General features: G+C 30.8%; 1 pseudogene; it reads right to left on the bottom strand.

The window, feature by feature from the left end:
• Positions 1 to 8341: 8341 nt before the first annotated feature.
• LOC113385495 lies at positions 8342 to 16281 on the bottom strand (annotated as a pseudogene).
• Between the last annotated feature and the right edge of the window lie 2280 nt (positions 16282 to 18561).

Here is an 18561-nt window from a genome sequence, read left to right as displayed (position 1 = left end):
GTCGCACCAAACTGACAAACGATAGTCCTCACCAAATACATCAAATGGCTTTTAAAATTTCTGAAATCGGTTAAGGCGTTTTTTGAAAAAAAGGGTCGATCAAAGATTTCATTTTGACAAATGTCAATAAAACGATACTAATTTTTGCAAACTTTGACGAATTTTTAAAGCTAAACGAGTTGTCGTATGGCCGTAATATTTTAGTATGACCTAGAAAAACTATGGTATCTACCACGTCAAAAAAAAAATCATGAAAATCGTCTAAATTTTTTTTTTTTTAAAACTGTATTACAAGAAAACGGCCCGGCCGATCTTTACCACAAACTAATCAGCACGATTTCCAACCAATATCTATCGAATGTTTTTGAATTTTCAGAATCGATTCAGAATTGCGGGCTAAAACGTGGACGAAAAATTTTTCACTTTTCTGCAATTTACAAAGAAACGGCCCGGCCGATCGCCGCACTCAGAAACGATAGTCCTCATCGAGATACATCGAATGGCTTTAAATTTTTGAAATCAGTCCAGCCGTTTTGGAGAAAACGTCGATTTACGGAAAAAAATCTGTTCACACACACACACACATACTTTTTCCAAATTTGGTCTCAATCGATTCAAAATGGCTTGAAACGTCGAGAAAACATAAAATTAGCGAATCGGATTTTTTGATGAAAACAAACTTCTCCTTCGGGAAGTTAAAAACAATTGACTTTTGCTCGATATGACCACCTTTTGCGTTGACTATGGCCTTTGGAAGGTCCAAAAACGAATTTTCAAATTACAAAGAAAGGGCTGGACCGATCGTCGCACAAAGCTGAGAAACGATCATCTTTATCGAGATACATCAAATGGTTGTCACTATTTCTTTTGTAATTCCAAAAATAATTTGAATTTGTTTTTGATATTTTAGGGATATATTCTTGGCTAGTTATAGAAGACATTTTTGCAAAAAAAAAACGATTTTTTTTAAGCCTCTAAAGCATGGTTTTCCCTTAATTTAATGAGAGAAACAAAAAAGTTAAATAACTACTATTTCTATAATACCTAATGTATCACAATTATAGATTTGAGTTACTAAATTATACTATTTTAATAAAGGATTAATTAATTAAATCTTAGAGCAGATAACTTTTTCAAACATGTCCACATATTTAGTTAAGAAGATTAATTCTCGATATTTCAGAGATTATTTGATCATTCCGTTGTTAAAAGTTAAGAATATACCTCTTTTAATATTACGCAATCTGCCGGAAGAATTCTATCGAGATATGCGCATTTTGCGATAAATGTTATAAATTATGAATCGTACAATCGTTCGAAAACGCGTTTGAATTTGAGCATTTTCCGAAAAGAAATACGGTAAAAGATTTTATGAGATATCGACCGAATCGCTAAGACACGGTTCACCTTCTTAACCGACATTAAATAATAAAGTAGCGGCGCTTAAGTACCAATTTAGATTAGATTTATTTCGGTAATGCCGAAGATGGTGCCGTTAAACGAACAATATAAAGGTACCGCCGGGCAATCGAATCATAGACTGAGAGTTGTCATAAACCACGAATAAATGAAAACTAGCTATAAGTGGAATTCTGTCTTAAGGCAATTAGGGCATCGTGCCTTAAGGCAAATTGCTGGAACTTCCCGTACCAAAAATATTATTTTTTTAAAAAACGATTAACATTTTTGAAAAAAATTTACTTCAAAAAAATAAGATTTTTGAGAAACTGTAAATTGGACGAAAAATTACTTTTTTTTGAAAAAAAAAATTTTTTTAAATTTTTTTTAAAAAAAAAATTTTTTTTAATTTTTTTTTTTTTGAAAAAAAAAATTTTTTCTTTATTTTGACATATTTTGGAAGATCTGAACTTGTTTTTCAAAGCAATCGTACTGCTTTAACTGCATAGAGACAAAATTCTAAAGCGCGTAAGCGCGGCGTCGCTGTCTAACGGGTAAACATTGATACGGAACCCATAGGAAAATAAACAAAATTATACTTATTGTTAAAATCTCTATAAAAGATCTAAAAATTTGATGTGCATATGTCTAATGATCATTTTTGACCGCCAAATGGCATTTTTTTTCCTTTTTTTGTTAGATCTCCGAAACCGCTAGACCTGCCTTTATAAAAATTTGATCAATTATTTACCTTGGCAATACAAGTAAAATGTTTTTGAATTATTAAAATCGGACGCTCCGTTCTCTTAAAAACTGAGTTACCGTTTTCGGCACTTTTTGCCCCGTATCTCTGGAACGGCTAGACCTGCCTTCACCAAAAACTAATCAGCACGTCTCCTTATCAATACAAATCGAATGTTTTTTGAATTATTCAAATCGGTTGATCCTGTTCCCGAAATCGTCGACGAAAATTTGTATCCGCACATACATACACACACGCACACACACACACACACACACACACACACACACACACACACACACACATACATACATCCATTTTTTCTAAGGTATGCCAAAATGTTCAGAAACTCTGAAACGTAAAGATATATAAAAATTTTCATTTTCGATTTTTTGCGATTACTATAACTTACCCTACGGGAAGTTAATTACGGGATGAAAATATGTTAATTATTGAAAAAGTTAATTAAACATACAATTTCAAATATTAGTTTGATTATTCGCATGTTTTGTAAAAAACTTTTTAAAAATGTGAATGTTTTGAAATAAAGTAGAACGAGGCTTAAAAATTCGTGAGTAAAAAGGTTCACCACCGATATCTTAAAACAAAGAAACTTAGGAATATTTTAACACCAATATTTGAAATTGAAGAGAAAATACATATTGCCATCACCTTGATTCTTACGCCAGCAGATTAACAGCAATATTTGAAAATCCGTAACAAAAGTATTTTCCTTCATTGTTAGTTTTTTTGTTTGTTAGCACTGTTGTTTAGTTTACAGACCTTAATATAATTTTTAAGTGTATGTTATTTAATTGTCTCATAAAATGTATTGATAATTTTAATTTAGATTGAACAGTTTTTTTGCTTCCCGTAAAAAAATTTATATATCTTTACGTTTCAAAGTTTTCTTAGAAAATATGGATGTATGCGTGTACGTGTGTATGTGTGTATGCGGATGCAAATTTTTGTCGACAAGTTAGGATACGGATCAACCAATTTGAATGATTCAAAAAACATTCAATTCCTATTAATAAGGAGATGTGCTGATTAGTTTTTGGATAAGGCAAGTCCAGCCTACGGGCTCAAAAATTGTCAAAAATGGTAATCGAGCTTTTGAGAAAATGGACCCCATGTAGTGATGTGACCATATATTTTCAAGTAAAAGACGGGGAGGGGGGTATGGTGAAAAATTTATTATTATTTTAAAATTACAAATACTATTTAAGGATCCAATAAAATTCACTCTTTTTAAAATAAATCAATTTTTTTAATAAGAATTAATGACTAAAAACTTCGGCTTTTAATTTTTTTATAACATTTTGTTTAATTTTTTTTAAAAATAATTAGTAGATACTCCGCAGATAAAAACTATTTTCATAATTTTAGTAAACTAAAACTAAAAAATTTAAATTATTAATTAATTTTTCAACATATTTGATTAAAGTTAAAAAAATGTTAAAAAAAATGGCCCAAACCAAGACGTATGGCCAACAACATGTAAGTGAAGTAAAAAAGATCATGGCTATGTAGTAAATAAAATGTAATAGTAAGTTAAAAATGGAATTTTACAAGAAATAAATTAAATAAATATTTATTCCAACTCTGCTGAGAAATATTTCTGACAAAATACTAGATCGAGGTTATATACAGTGTTATCTCTATTGAATAATGTAACTATGATTTAAAAAAATCTCTTTAAAATTAAAAATGAGACATTGCACCAGTTTGCCTCCTGGCCATCCCATTTTACCCCGCCTATGGAATAAAAACGATCAGGTGAATTTTTTTTTGAAAAAAACGAAAAAAAACACATTTGTAGAATGATAGCAGGGAGTTTTTACTGAACACAGTCAGATGATATAAGTCAGGTGATACAATTGGTTTGGTTTTCACAATATAATTGCTCAAAATCACATTGGACCTTTGTGACCCATTTTGCCCTATTCTGTTTTTTTAGTTGTGCTTTGATGTGACAGTTTTCGGGCATGATGTAATAATTCTCGTTGTACAATATAAACAAATGTGTAAAGAATTTAGGGTCTTTAACATAACCGGAATACATTTGTTTTTGCGTATAACTTATCTGTTAAATTATGTTTTTCTGAAAAGCAAAGTTAATAGAGATAAAATTGCAATTTTAAATGTAAAAAATCACACCTGTTTTTTTTGTTACAAAACCTTGGGGCTAGTTGAAACATGCAAGACCTGGTATCGCCTGGTATGTAGTAAAGATTATTCAGATTCAAATAAAAAAGGTAAATAGAATGTATAAGTTCCAAGATGTAATTTGTGTTAAGTGAGACACTATATTATTTATAACTATTGATTATAGTTCACGATGATTTTTTCCAGAAATATACCAGCCATACCACCAATATACCAGCCATATACCACCAATAATATATCAACAAAAATAATACAACAAAGTCATTTTATATCCCATAGCGTTTACCATAGAGCAATAAACAAATATAAAAATATTTTATAAATCAATTCAGTTGAGACAGATAGTTATACAAATAATAAATCAAATTTCGATCATATTACATAATACTATATTATTTCTCTCATAAAATTGCTCTATCGCTGCGCTAAAGTACATTTGAATAAAATCATTTGAAGAGCTATAAAACAAAAGTTTGAATTCAATTCATAATAAACGTATTCGACTCTCTTTTATAGGTCTGTAACTCTCTTATAATTCTGTAGACAAATCATTTACAGAAATTGATATTTTATCGTGATCTATTTATTCAAAACTTATTTAGGAAATATATAATATTTCATTACGAATATATGACGTCTAAGAAATTAAACAAATTGTATTTTTGTATTAAAATGAATATTGAAATTGAATGATTACGATGATTTAAATTGAATGAAATCTCATATAGTTAGTTCATATTTATATATGAGCTCTCTTACTATTAGATTGAGCGCAATGGTTATTATCACAAATAAACTTTGATAATTTTTACTTCCTCAGGGTGTAATAGGATTGGACCTTATGACTGCGATAAATTATATTGATAACGATTGAGCTAAATTACCTAATTGCTAAGTCAGTGAACTCATTTTATTGTTGTTGATAACATTTGATGTCCTTATGAAATATTGAATAAAATACGTAATAATGTTTAGGGTAATAATTAGTATTTATGAGTAATGTAGAAAATACGTATTTGCAATCATTTTGAATTTCTTATTTTATCTATGTTTCTAAATATTATGTAATTACTTAGATATATTCAGTAAAATTTTTAGCTCATTGTAGAAATGTTTTTTTACTATTTTTTCAAAAAAATATTTCTTGGTTCTTTTTTTTACACCGTATAGGTAAGAAAAATAATTAGGAGAAAAAAAGCAGCCCTTCAGATTTAATTTTAAAAAGTTTTCACGGAATAATAGTTACGCTATTTAATCAATTCGATGCAGTTTCGTTGTGAGGTTAAACAACAAATTTAAAAATCTTTATCAACTCTTACTACTATCAGAAAAAACTTTGAGTTCTGTTTAATTTATCATAATCAGACTGACTGTCTCTTAAAATACAATTATTACAAATAGGACAAAGTCTGACAAATCTGATTATTGTTCACATTTTGCCGATGTGAAGGATCAGGAGGTCCTTTTTAGCCCAACTAGAAGTAGCCTATTCTAGACATTATATAAAAAGAACAAGAATCTAACTTAAAAATAACAATATACTTTATAGAACAAATAAATAGAGTATGCTTAATACCAATCAGGTATCGAAGACAAAGAAATACTGCTCAAAGCAAAAAAGAAACAACAAAAAAATATTTTCTAGTAAAAAGTTGACAAAGTGTCGTATCGAGGTTGCCCGATTTAAGGCGATTGCTAGTTATATATCTTTTGACATCTACTTTAATATAATATCGTTAATCCATCAGCTAATGACCTTTTACTCCCAAAACTTTTAGCTCTACTCTATACTCACTCCTACAACGAGCAGTCTATCACTATATATATATTTTTAACTTTCCGTAGAGCAAGTTATAGTAATCGCAAAAAATCGAAAATGAAAATTTTTATATATCTTTACGTTTCAGACGTTTTTGAACATTTTGGCAATTTTTTAGAAAAAATTGATGTATGAGTGCATATGTGTGTGTGTGCGGATACAAATTTTCGTCGACAAATTCGAGAACACGGATCAGCCGATTTATATAATTCAAAAAACATTCGATTCGTATTGATAAGAAGACGTGCTGATTAGTTTCTGGCGCAGGCAGGTCTAGCCATTTCGAAGATACGGGGAAAAGTGCCAAAAACGGTAACTCAATTTTTAAGAGAACGTAGCGTCCGATTTTAATAATTCAAAAATCATTTTACTTGTATTGATAAGATAAAAGGCTGATTAAATTTTTGGGAAGTCAGGTCTAGCGGTTATGGAGTCTAAATAAAAATAAGTTAAATAAACGTCTTTTGGCGGTAAAAATGATCATTAGACATATGCACATCAAGTTATCAGATATTTTATAGAGATTTTCATAATGCGTACACATTTTGTGTAAATTTTATTTGGTTTCGTATCAAGATTTTTAATTTTGAAGTTTATTTATATGGTTCAAACAAATGCTCCCGACATTTTCGAAAAATTTGGATAATTTAAAAAACATTTGATTCGTATTGATGAGACATGCTGATTAGTTTTTGGCGGAGGCAGGTCTAGCCGTCATTTGGCGGTCAAAAATATTGATTGAACTTTATCAGACATTCATAGAAATGTTGATAATGTGTACACATTTTGTATAATTTTTTTTTGGGTTCCGTACCAAAATTTTTAATTATGGTACGGGAAACTCCAGCAATTTGCCTTAAGGCACGATGCCATGCACCCCACTAGTTTAAAATTGAATGATGATTAATCAAGCTTACAAGTCCAAATATGTTTTTTTTTATTTTAGAACTCACAATCTACTTTTTATTCTTTTTCATCATATTTTTTTCGTAGTAGTTTCTCAAATGCAGTTTTTACCCATATGCATTTTCTCGCTCTTCACTTTCTTTGAAACACTTTATCTAACATATTTACCTTTCGAAGGATGAGTATTGGTTGTTTTTTTTATCGCGCTTTATGAAGTTCGTACAATTTTCTCTTGTAATTCTTTAAAATTTAAAAAACTCAAAAATTTTAATCTCTCTCAAAAATTTAGTATTCACCGTGAAATTTTGGTTTTTGGTCAATCATATCTACACCATACTTGCTGTTACTATCAAATAAATTGACTCTGTGTTATTGTATCACGTATTGTGTTTGCACTATTTTTATTCAACATTTTATAATGTAAACTAGTTGGTATTGGTATTTAGCCTTGAGGCAAGTTACATGAACTTCCCGATATGTGTAAATAATCGACTTAATAAAATATGAATTAATTTATGAGTAATTAAAAGTATTCTGTGTCGTAAGGCCGTAATATTTCAGTAAGTTCTATAAGACCATGATATACATCGCCAAAGAAAGTTTCATAAAAATCGGCTTAATTTTTTTTTTCAACAGTTAATTATAAGAAAACGCCTCGGTAGATTTTCACCTAAAGCTAATCAGTATTATTCCCAACTAATATCTTTCGAACAGTTTTTGATTTTTTAAAATCGATTCGGTAGAATGAGCTTAAATGTTGACGAAAAGTTGAACACTTTTTTTCTAATTACAAAGAAACGGCTCGGCAGATCGTCTCACAAAACAGACAAACTATAGTGCTCATTGAGATACATCGAATGGCTTTTAAATTTTTGAAATCGGTTCAGGCGTTTTTGAGCAAACGTCGATGAAAGGTCTAATTTTGACAAATGCCAAAAAAGCGATACCAATTTTTGCAAACTTTGACGAATTTTTTAAACTAAACGAGTTGTCGTAGAGCGGTAATATTTTAGTATGATCTAGAACAGCGTTTCTCAAACTTATTTCTTCCATCGCCCCCTTTGAAGATCAAAATTTTTGTATCGCCCCCCTACCAAATTTTTTATACAATCTCTGAAAACTGTTTCTTTTATTACTTGTATTAATATAGTTATAGTGTGATATATTAGTTGATGCAACCTTACATTCTAAATTAGACATTTTTACCAGTGAAAGCAAATAAAACGCAACTTTATGACATTAATCATATATTTTATATATTATAATCAAATTAATATAAACAGTATATAAAATTTTATTTTCAAACTCTAATGAGAAGGATGAATTTGATGGTTTTTTACAAGTTTGTCAATATCAGGTTCCATTTCACTCAAAAACAGTCGTAAGTCACCGCGTTTGGTAATTTGCAACTGATTTCTGTTTTTAGTAAGTAGCATTGTCACAGCGCTAAATCCACGTTCACACAAATATGACGATGGAAATGCTAGTAAAAATTTTTGAACAACCAACCACAAGCCAGGATATAAGTGCTGAATTGACTTCTGTAGCCAAAATTGTTGATAACCATCTTTAAATTTGATTTTTAATTCTTCATTTGTAGTTAATTCTATAAGCTCTTCTTCTAGCTGGGCTGATGTTTCTACATTTGCATTTGAAAAAGGGTCTAATACCCAGCCTGGTATTTCCAAATTCAAAATATCTTGAAATCTTTCAATAAAATTGCCATGAAGATTTTCCAAATGTTGGCAGTACACGAGCAAGTCTTCGTTGCACGATACCGATAAATTTGGAAAATTATGAAACTCCCGTCTGCCAATATTTTTCTTATGTAATAACAGTTTTGCTATAAAAGCAGCGATGATATTTTTTGTTTTTATTAATTTAAGCCATCGCCTTGAAGTTGTAGATTCATATTGTTGAGTAATGTATAAAGGTCTGTGAGATATGCTATATCATTTTTTGATGATATCAGGTCTTTACACAACTGTGTGTCCTTATTTTCTAAAAACTCTACAACGGAGTCAAACAGATTGTAAAAACGGGTCAGACAATTTCCTTTGATAGCCAACGCACATCTGTGTGAAATAACAATCTGTTGAATTCTTCATCATTAGCGGTACACAGCTGATTAAACAATCTCTCATTTAAAGAGTTGTGTCGGATTTTATTAATAGCTCTGATGACATGTTGCAATGCTTGATGCAATCGTTCACTTAAGTTTTTGGCAACTAGATGCTGTCGATGTATCACGCAATGCACAGCAAGAACATTGGGAATTTTATTTTTTAGGTAGGCTATGAATCCTTTTTGACAACCCCTCATAGCTGCAGCACCATCAGTAGCAACTGATATAATATTCTTCATGGAATATCTTTCTCATCAAAAAACTTCTCCGATGTTTTGAATATGGTTTCTCCTTTTGTATCTGTCTCTAAATTTCTAACAAATAGAAGTTCTTGGCATACTTCTTCATCTTTAATGAACCTCACGTAAGTCAACAACAATGCTTCATTATTTGGTAAAGTAGACTCATCCATTGGAGTGAAAATTTACAAGACTTCAAATGATTGCATAATAATTCTTCAATATTTTCAGCCATTTCATCAATTCGTCTTTGCACAGAACTATTACTCAAAGGAATTTTACGAATTATATCTGCTGCTGGTTTATGTAGCACAGTAGTTATAACTTCTTTTACTGCTGGCAAATTAATGATTCTCCAATAGTGTGTGGTTTACCTGTTTGGGCAATTAACCGAGAGATATTGTATGACGCTCGAAGTCCGTCATCGTCCTGCTTAGCAGCGACAGAAAAAAGTTTTGACACACTAGGCTGAGCAATATACATCTTTTCCAGATTTCGAAAGTAGTCAACATTTTTATCCTTCTTATCCGGATGCATTCTATTCAAATGATCTTGAAGTCTTGAGGGCTTCATTGCTTCATTTGAAAATGTTTTTGAACACAGAAGGCATAAAGGCATACATGGGTTTATAGAATTTTCTATGAATCCATATTTAATATATTCTGCATTGTACTGACGCATCTTTTTTTGCTTGCGACATGGCTTTTCTTTTAAAAATTACGCGAAAAATGTTGGGTGCGATCAGTTTTAAAAGTTAATTTAGTGAACTGTAATATAGAATTATCCCGTCACCATAAAAAAATGAATAAAAACAACTATTATCTTTGCGAAATATCTTGATCTAATTTACATGCTTCTGCACTCATTACTCTACATTTGCTGAAACGCTACTGTTTCAATTTATAATAAGTACAGATATTTATATGCAAGAAATTTTTAAATATTAAAATTACCGTAGTTGAAAGTGCACCCCCCGTTGGGAGATTTGTATGTACCGCTATCATTGCGGGGTTGTCTATACCTGGTGAGTTAGTCTATCTTTATGGAGTATTATGTTTTTGAGAAACAGGTATTACATCTATATCTTTTAAAGCAATTGTATTGTAAATGACCCTTTTTAAACAATTAGAACATATACCCTTGCCGCTAATAAAACTTTCCGATCAGATTACGTCATGGAAAGAAATTTGGAACAGTTTATTATAGAATGATTATCTTTGCATGCATTGTCAATATTAATTGATCGGAAGAATAAATATTTTTTTTACAATTGTGTTTAATAAAAGTATTTAAATTTAATCTCCCTAATGCGTTTTTCATTGGCCTAAAAATGCAAAAATTTCCAACACAGTCGGTAAATACTTTTGGGATATGTTAGTATTTAACTCCAAGTGAGTTGAAAATTGGTATATTAATTTTTGGTAAAAAGCTATAAAATGGCATCAAAATCGTTCAAATACCATGGAAATACGACCAAACATTGGAAGTACCAATTAATCGTTGGGATACAAATTCTGGTGAACTTTAAAATGTAAAGTAAATAAAATTACAAATGCCCCCTAATCCAACGTCAACAACCAACATTTTTCGCGAGGCCTTTCATCGCCCCCCTGGAGTTCAATATCGCCCACCAGGGGGCGATATCGCCCACTTTGAGAAAGACTGATCTAGAAGACTATGATATCTACCGTCAAAAAAAGATCATAAAAAGAGTCGAATATGTTTTTCTAAAAACTTTATTACAAGAAAACGGCTAGGCCGATCATTACCAAAAACTAATCAGCACGATTCCCAATCAATATCTTTCGAACGGTTTTTGAATTTTCAAAATCGATTCAGAATTGCAAAATTTTTATCACTTTTCTGCGATTTACAAAGAAATGGCCGGCCGATCGTGTAGAATCTCAGAAACGGTAGTTCTCATCGAGATACAGCGAATGGCTTTTAAATTTTTGAAATCGGTTTAACCGTTTTTGAGAAAACGTCGATTACGGCAAAAATTTTGTTCACATACACGGACACACACACATACTTTTTCCAATTTGGTCTCATTCGATTCAGAATGGCTTGAAACGTCGAGAAAACATAAAATTAGCGAATCGGATTTTTTGATGAAAACATAAAATTCTCTTTCGGTAAGTTAATAACAGCACAATTCAGAATTTAAACTGACATAACATGACTGGCACATTGTGACAACAACAGTCTCCAAAACCTTAATTAATTCCAAATATATCGGTTATAATTCGCCAGATTCGCCGAGCAAATGATATGCGAGACAAATATATCAGCATACAAACCAAATATCTGCAAGCTAACCAGCAAATCTGCATTCAAATCTATATCCTATCTGCACCCAAATGGATCTTGTACACAAATAACATACACGAGGCGGAAGACCATACACCATACAGAATACACCATGCAGCCAATTAAAGCGACGCGCTTAAGCATCTAATTCTCACATAATAATGATGACAATGACGGTGGAGGCGAAACCACCCATTTAACAAGGGCTGGCTGTTCATTTATACGAACACGATTAGTAGTTGGTAAATTATTTTATTTGATATTTTTTAAATAACTAGTGGTGCATGGCATCGTGCCTTAAGGCAAATTGCTGGAACTTCCCGCACCGTAACGAAATGTTCGAGGAATACTGAATGTTTTCAAATAGATTATTATTAATATGGTAACATTGTCTAATATTTATAAGAATTATATAACTGAATTGCAAAGTTGAAATTATATTTTAAAGTATATTAGAACTATAGTCAGAATTAAAAATAAAATCTAAATTATTTTTGATATACAAAAAAAAATTTTTTTGAAAAAAAAAGTTGAAACAATTTTTTTTCCAAAATCAATTATTTTGTTAAGACAAGCAGAAAGTTCTTTGAATCGTTTAAATCGGACACTTAGTTCTCTCAGAAACCACCATTTTTTGCACATTTAGCTCCGTATCTTCAAAATGGCTGGGCCTGTCTTTGCCAAAACTAATAAACACTTCTCCCAATCATTACTAATTGAATGTTTTTTAGATCATTCAAATCGGATGCTCCTTCTCTCATAAACTCTTGCTTTTTATCTCCGTAACTGCAGGACCTGCCTTTGGGAAAAACTATTCAGCACATCTCCCAATCAATAGGAATCGAATATTTTTTGAACTATTCAAATCGGTTGATCCGCGCGCCCGAAAACGTGACTGGAAATTTGTATCCATACATACATACATACACTTTTTCTGAGGTATGCCAAAACGTTCAGAAAACCTTCAAAACGTCGAGAACGTAAAAATTTTTCAATTTCGATTTTCGGCCCATTACAATAACTTACCCTACGGGAAATTAATAAGTATTGATCAATGATTAAAACAATTGTTTTTAAATTTTTTCAAAGAAATAATTATAATTACTATATACTTATTCTTTCATATATATACACTAATGATCTTATCACTCAAACCACTTGAAATGTTTACATTAAGAAGAAAGGCTGAATGAATTCATCTGAGGATTTATTTCTTCAAATAATGCATATGAAATATATATAGTTTTAAACTAAATTATAAATTTAAATTTATATTTGAAGTATAGTATAAAATCTTTTTAAAAGTTTTTAAAAATTTCGATTTTTTTTTCTGAAACGTTTGAAATTATCTGAACCGTATAATGAAAAAGAAAAATCTTGGTACAGAACCAAAACAATTGTAACAAGATTTGTTCTTATTATTAAAATATCTAAAAAATATCTGATAATTTAATGTGCATATGTCTAATAATGATCATTTTGTTTTTGTCAGACCGCCAAATATCATTTTGTTTACATTTTCCGCTGTATCTCCGAAACCACTAGACTTCTTAACCAAAATTTATATTTCGTCAATATAAATTAGATGTTTTTTGAAACATTCAAATCGGGCGCTTCCTTACTCAAAACAGTATTACCAATTTTTCACTTTTTGCCCCGTATCATCGAAACAGATGGATCTGCCGTCGCTAAAAACTAATCAGCACGTCTACCCATCAATAAAAATCGAATATTTTAGAATGATTCAAATCGGTTAATCCATGCGCCCCGAAATCGTGGACTAAAAATTGTATCCAAACATACATACATACACACACACGCACATACATCCATTTTTTCTAAGACATGCCAAAATGAAACCTCTAAAACGTGAAGATATGCAAAGAATTTAAATTTTCGATTATTTTCCGATTACTATAACTTACCCTACGGGAAGTTAATAACACACACATATATATATATATATATATATATATATATATATATATATATGTGTGTGGATGTATATATTTTTTATGTATTTAGTAGACTAATTAAACTATAAACATATTGTAATATTACGTTACAACAATTTGTATCATATAAATATTTGTAGTTAATCATATAGACAAATATTTCATTGGATTATCGCTCATTTCATCAGTCAAAATCAAATAAAATTATTACAGTGCTACAAAATTAATTTATATTATTATTGATTTAATATGATTATTTTGTACATTTGTATATAAAACCGACATATGATACGAATGGAACAGTGAATTAACATAAATCATTTGTAAATCAAGTTCTGCTCCAAAATCTATATATACAGTCCATCGATTTATTAATATATTTCAATTTAAGGAATAACACCAAAATAGACGAGATCATAAAACAAATATTAAATAAAAAAACTATACAACTCTAGGTATGACTAATCAAAATAGGCAATGTTGTTCTATTATTATATTATTAACTTCCCGTAGGGCAAGTTATAGTAATCGCAAAAAAATCGAAAATGAAAATTTTTATATATCTTTACGTTTCAGGTTTCTGAACATTTTGGCATACTTTAGAAAAAATTGATGTATGTGTGTGTGTATGTATGTACGTGTGTGTATGTATGTGCGGATACAAATTTTCGTCGACGATTTCGGGAACACGGATCAACCGATTTAAATAATTCAAAAAACATTCGATTCGTATTGATAAGGAGACGTGCTGATTAGTTTTTGGCGAAGGCAGGTCTAGCCGATCCGAAGATACGGGGCAAAAAGTGCCGAAAACGGTAACTCAGTTTTTAAGAGAACGGAGCGTCCGATTTTAATAATTCAAAAAACGTCCTGTCATAAAGGCAGGTCTAGCGATTTCGGAGATCTAATGAAAAAAGTAATAAAAAATGCGATTTGGCGGTCAAAAATGATCATTAGACATGTGCACATCAAATTATCAGATTCCTATACGGAAAGTTCCAGCAATTTGCCTTAAGGCACGATGCCTTAATTGCCTTAAGACAGAATTCCACTTACAGCTAGTATTTATTTATTTCAGCCTAATGGCCTAGAAATACATCATAATCTTAAGCCACAATAATACCTTAAATCTACTTTATGCAATGTTGTTCTAAAGCCATCATATAAAACTAAATTTATTTGCAATTTACACATTTTCTCCTTTATTTAAATTAGTTGATACTATATTTTAAACATTTTCATCAATTACTTAAAAGAAATAATCTCTCGGGTACTTCTGCAATTTATTAATGATATATAGTTTTGACTGAATGTTAATAATTGATGCTTGATGTTTATATACACTAAGAATATTATTCCATGTATTAATTCCACGGAGAAAACAATTTTTGTTTTTAAAAATTTATAATAAGTAGGGTAGGGCGGGGCACGAAAGTCCAATTAGATTTTGAGCAATTATATTATGAAACTAAACCAATTATATCACAAAAAGTAACACATATCGAACAAACACCTATCTGACTATGCTCAGTGAAACTCCAAGCTAATTCGTCATAATTCATGGCATCATGGCAAAAATGTTTTGCAAAAATTTATCCTTTTTATTCGATAGGCGAGGTTAAATGAGACAGACAGGGGCGAACAAGCTCAATGTTTTACTTTAATTTTAAAGGGATTTTACAAAATAACAGCAACATTATTCACCAATGCAAAATATAAGTTTCCAGGGTGCATTTTTTACTGTAAATAACTTTTCTTTGGAATTTCGTCAGAAATATTGATACAGAATTCGAATAAATATTTATTTCATTAATCTTTTGTAAAATTGCTTTTTAAAGTTAGTTTTCTTTTTACACCTTCGCCAAGGTAAAGGTTCAGTTGGTCCTTCTTACACTGCTCACGTGTTAGATATTATAGAGGTTATATAAAAAACTATTGAATCTAACTTAAATTTAACATTATATATCATAAAACAATTAAATGACGTCTACTCAAAAATTATATCAAGGTCTCGTAAACTAAATAACTCTAAACACAACCTCAAAAACTAACAACGAAGAAAAATACTTTTGTTGTCGTATTTCAAACATTTTCGTTTTTCTCTCGATAGCAACCTCGTTAAAATAAAGGTGATGGGTTATACATCATTATTTCTCTACTTTAAATAAATATTGTTGTTATTATTATTGTTGAAATATCAGTGGACCGTTTTAGCCGCGGACCTTTAAGGCCTGCTCTACCATATAGACTGTAAAGATTTAGAAAGTACTTTAAATAGTGAGTGAATAAAGAATTTTACTCTACATGATTATTTAATGAAGCAAAATTATGTTAGTCCTATATTGGTAAAAAAGTGATCGAAAAAAAAAATATAAAAAATTAAGAGCTAACGTCTGGCACTAGAAGATTGAAATAGAGAATAATTAAGGGTAAGACATAAACAACTGGTTTATATTGTGATGCCCCCACACTAGTGAGAAAAGCTTTCTTTTCTGAAAAATCAATAACAAAAACGTGTACCAGGCTGTTTGCAATATATGACCCACCGTTCTGGATCCTGCAAGCTTCATGACGTGTGTATTTGTGTAAAACGCCTCGTTTAACACGGCCACCGCCATTCTGCAAATTCGAATTTACCGCCGTTTGCCGGTCATTAATTCCTCGCCGCACCGGTACAATGAACACACTCATAATAACAGGAGAACAAATACGGAATATTGGACATCATGGAAATATCTTGGTGAAGGGAATGGTGAAATTCTTCCTCAATTCTGACGGCTTAACAGGCTGCTGTCATTGTTGAATCAGAAAATGTTACATTTGGAAGGTGATTGATGATCAACAATTTTTAACTTCCCGTAAAGTAAGTTATTGTAATGGACCGAAAATCGAAATTATTTTTTTTTTACATTTCTCGACGTTTTGAAGGTTTCTGAACATTTTGGCATACCTCAGAAAAAATGGATGTGTGTGTGTGTATGTATGTATGGATACAAATTTCCAGTCACGTTTTAGGGCGCACGGATCCACCGATTTGAATGGTTTAAAAAATATTCGATTCCTATTGATAGGAAGATGAGCTGATTAGTTTTTGGAAAAGGCAGGTTCAGCAGTTACGGAGATAAAGAGCAAAAAGTGCAGAAATAGAAATCGAGTTTTTGAGAGATCGGAGCATCCGATTTAAATGATCCCAAAAACATTGAATTTGTAATGACAGGGAGAAGGGGTAATTAGCTTTTGGCAAAGGCAGGTCCAGCGGTTTCGGAGATACAGAGCTAAATGTGCAAAAAATGGCAGTTTTTGAGAGAACTAAGCGTCCGATTCGAATGATTCCAAAAACTTTCTGCTTGTTTTAACACAATAATTATTTTGGAAAAAAAAATTTTGCTTCAAATTTTTTTTAAAATTTTTTTTCCAAAAAATTTTTGTTTGTAAATCGAAAATAATTCATATTTTTATTTTAATTCTGTTCTAATATACTTTAAACAAATAATTTCAACTTTCCAATTTAGTTTATATAATTCTTATAAATATTCGACAATGTTACAGTATTTATAATAATCTATTTAATTTAATATTCCTCGATCATTTCGTTACGGTACGGGAAGTTCCAGCAATTTGCCTTAAGGCACGATGCCATACACCCCACTAGTTTCTTTTTTGTTCATTCAAACCTTTTTATTTTTTTTAAACCTTGTCATGATAATATCGACTAATATTCTTTCAATTTATAAATGATTATGGAAAGTTTTTGTTTTTTTTTCATTCATTTAAAGCTATTAATATTCTTATTCGTCGAAGTTTGAATTGTTTCCAGAATGGTTTTACGAAACTTAACAGTTTTTTTTAATAATGATCACATTGTTTCATTTATTACTCCACCGGGATCTACTTTATTTACACCAATCACGATAGTGAAAACACCTTATATTAATTTTTTCTTACTTTTTTGCAATTTTTATACTAGTTGGATACATGATATTTTATAAATAACTTTTATTGGTTATTCATGAATTATATTGACAGCCATATTTTTTAACTTCCCGAAGAAGAAGTTTATGTTTTCATCAAAAAAATTCGATTCGCTAATTTTATGTTTTCTCGACGTTTCAAGCCATTCTGATTCGATGAGACCAAATTTGGAAAAGTATGTGTGTGTGCGTGTGCGTGTATGTGAACAGATTTTTTGCCGCAAATCGACGTTTTCTCGAAAACGGCTGGGCCGATTTCAAAAATTTAAAAGCCATTAGATGTATCTCGTCGAGGACTATCGTTTGTCAGTTTTGTGGGACGATCGGCCGAGACGTTTCTTTATAAATAGTAGAAAAGTGAAAAGTTTTTCGTCCACGTTTTAGCCCGCAATTCTGAACTGATTATGAAAATTCAAAAACCGTTTGAAAGATATTGATTGGGAATCGTACTGATTAGTTTTTGGTAAAGATCGGCCGGGCCGTTTTCTTGTGATAAAGTGTTAAAAAAAAATTCGACGATTTTTATTATTATTTTTTTGACGGTAGATACTATAGTCTTCTAGATCATACTAAAATATTACGGTCCTACGACAATTGGTTTAACTTTGAAAATTCGTCAAAGTTTGCAAAAATTGGTATCGTTTTTTTTGGCATTTGTCAAAATTAGACCTTTCATCGACGTTTTCTCAAAAACACTTGAACCGATTTCAGAACTTTAAAAGCCATTTGATGTATTTCGATGAGGACTATAGTTCGTCAGTCGTCAGATCTGCCAAGTCGTTTCTTTGTATTTTGAAAAAAAGTGTTAAACTTTCGTCCACATTTAAGCTTATCCTACCGAACCGATTTAAAAAAATGAAAAACTGTTCGAAAGATATTCGTTGGGAATGGTACTGATTAGTTTTAGGTGAAAATCTACCGAGCCGT

Source organism: Ctenocephalides felis, unplaced genomic scaffold (genome assembly GCF_003426905.1).
Source record: "Ctenocephalides felis isolate EL2017-DRISC unplaced genomic scaffold, ASM342690v1 CF-g0.4_SCAFFOLD_03571, whole genome shotgun sequence".
Classification (NCBI taxonomy): Eukaryota; Metazoa; Arthropoda; class Insecta; order Siphonaptera; family Pulicidae; genus Ctenocephalides; species Ctenocephalides felis.
Note: the sequence above shows the minus strand (reverse complement) of the source record. Positions and strands in the feature narration are given on the sequence as shown.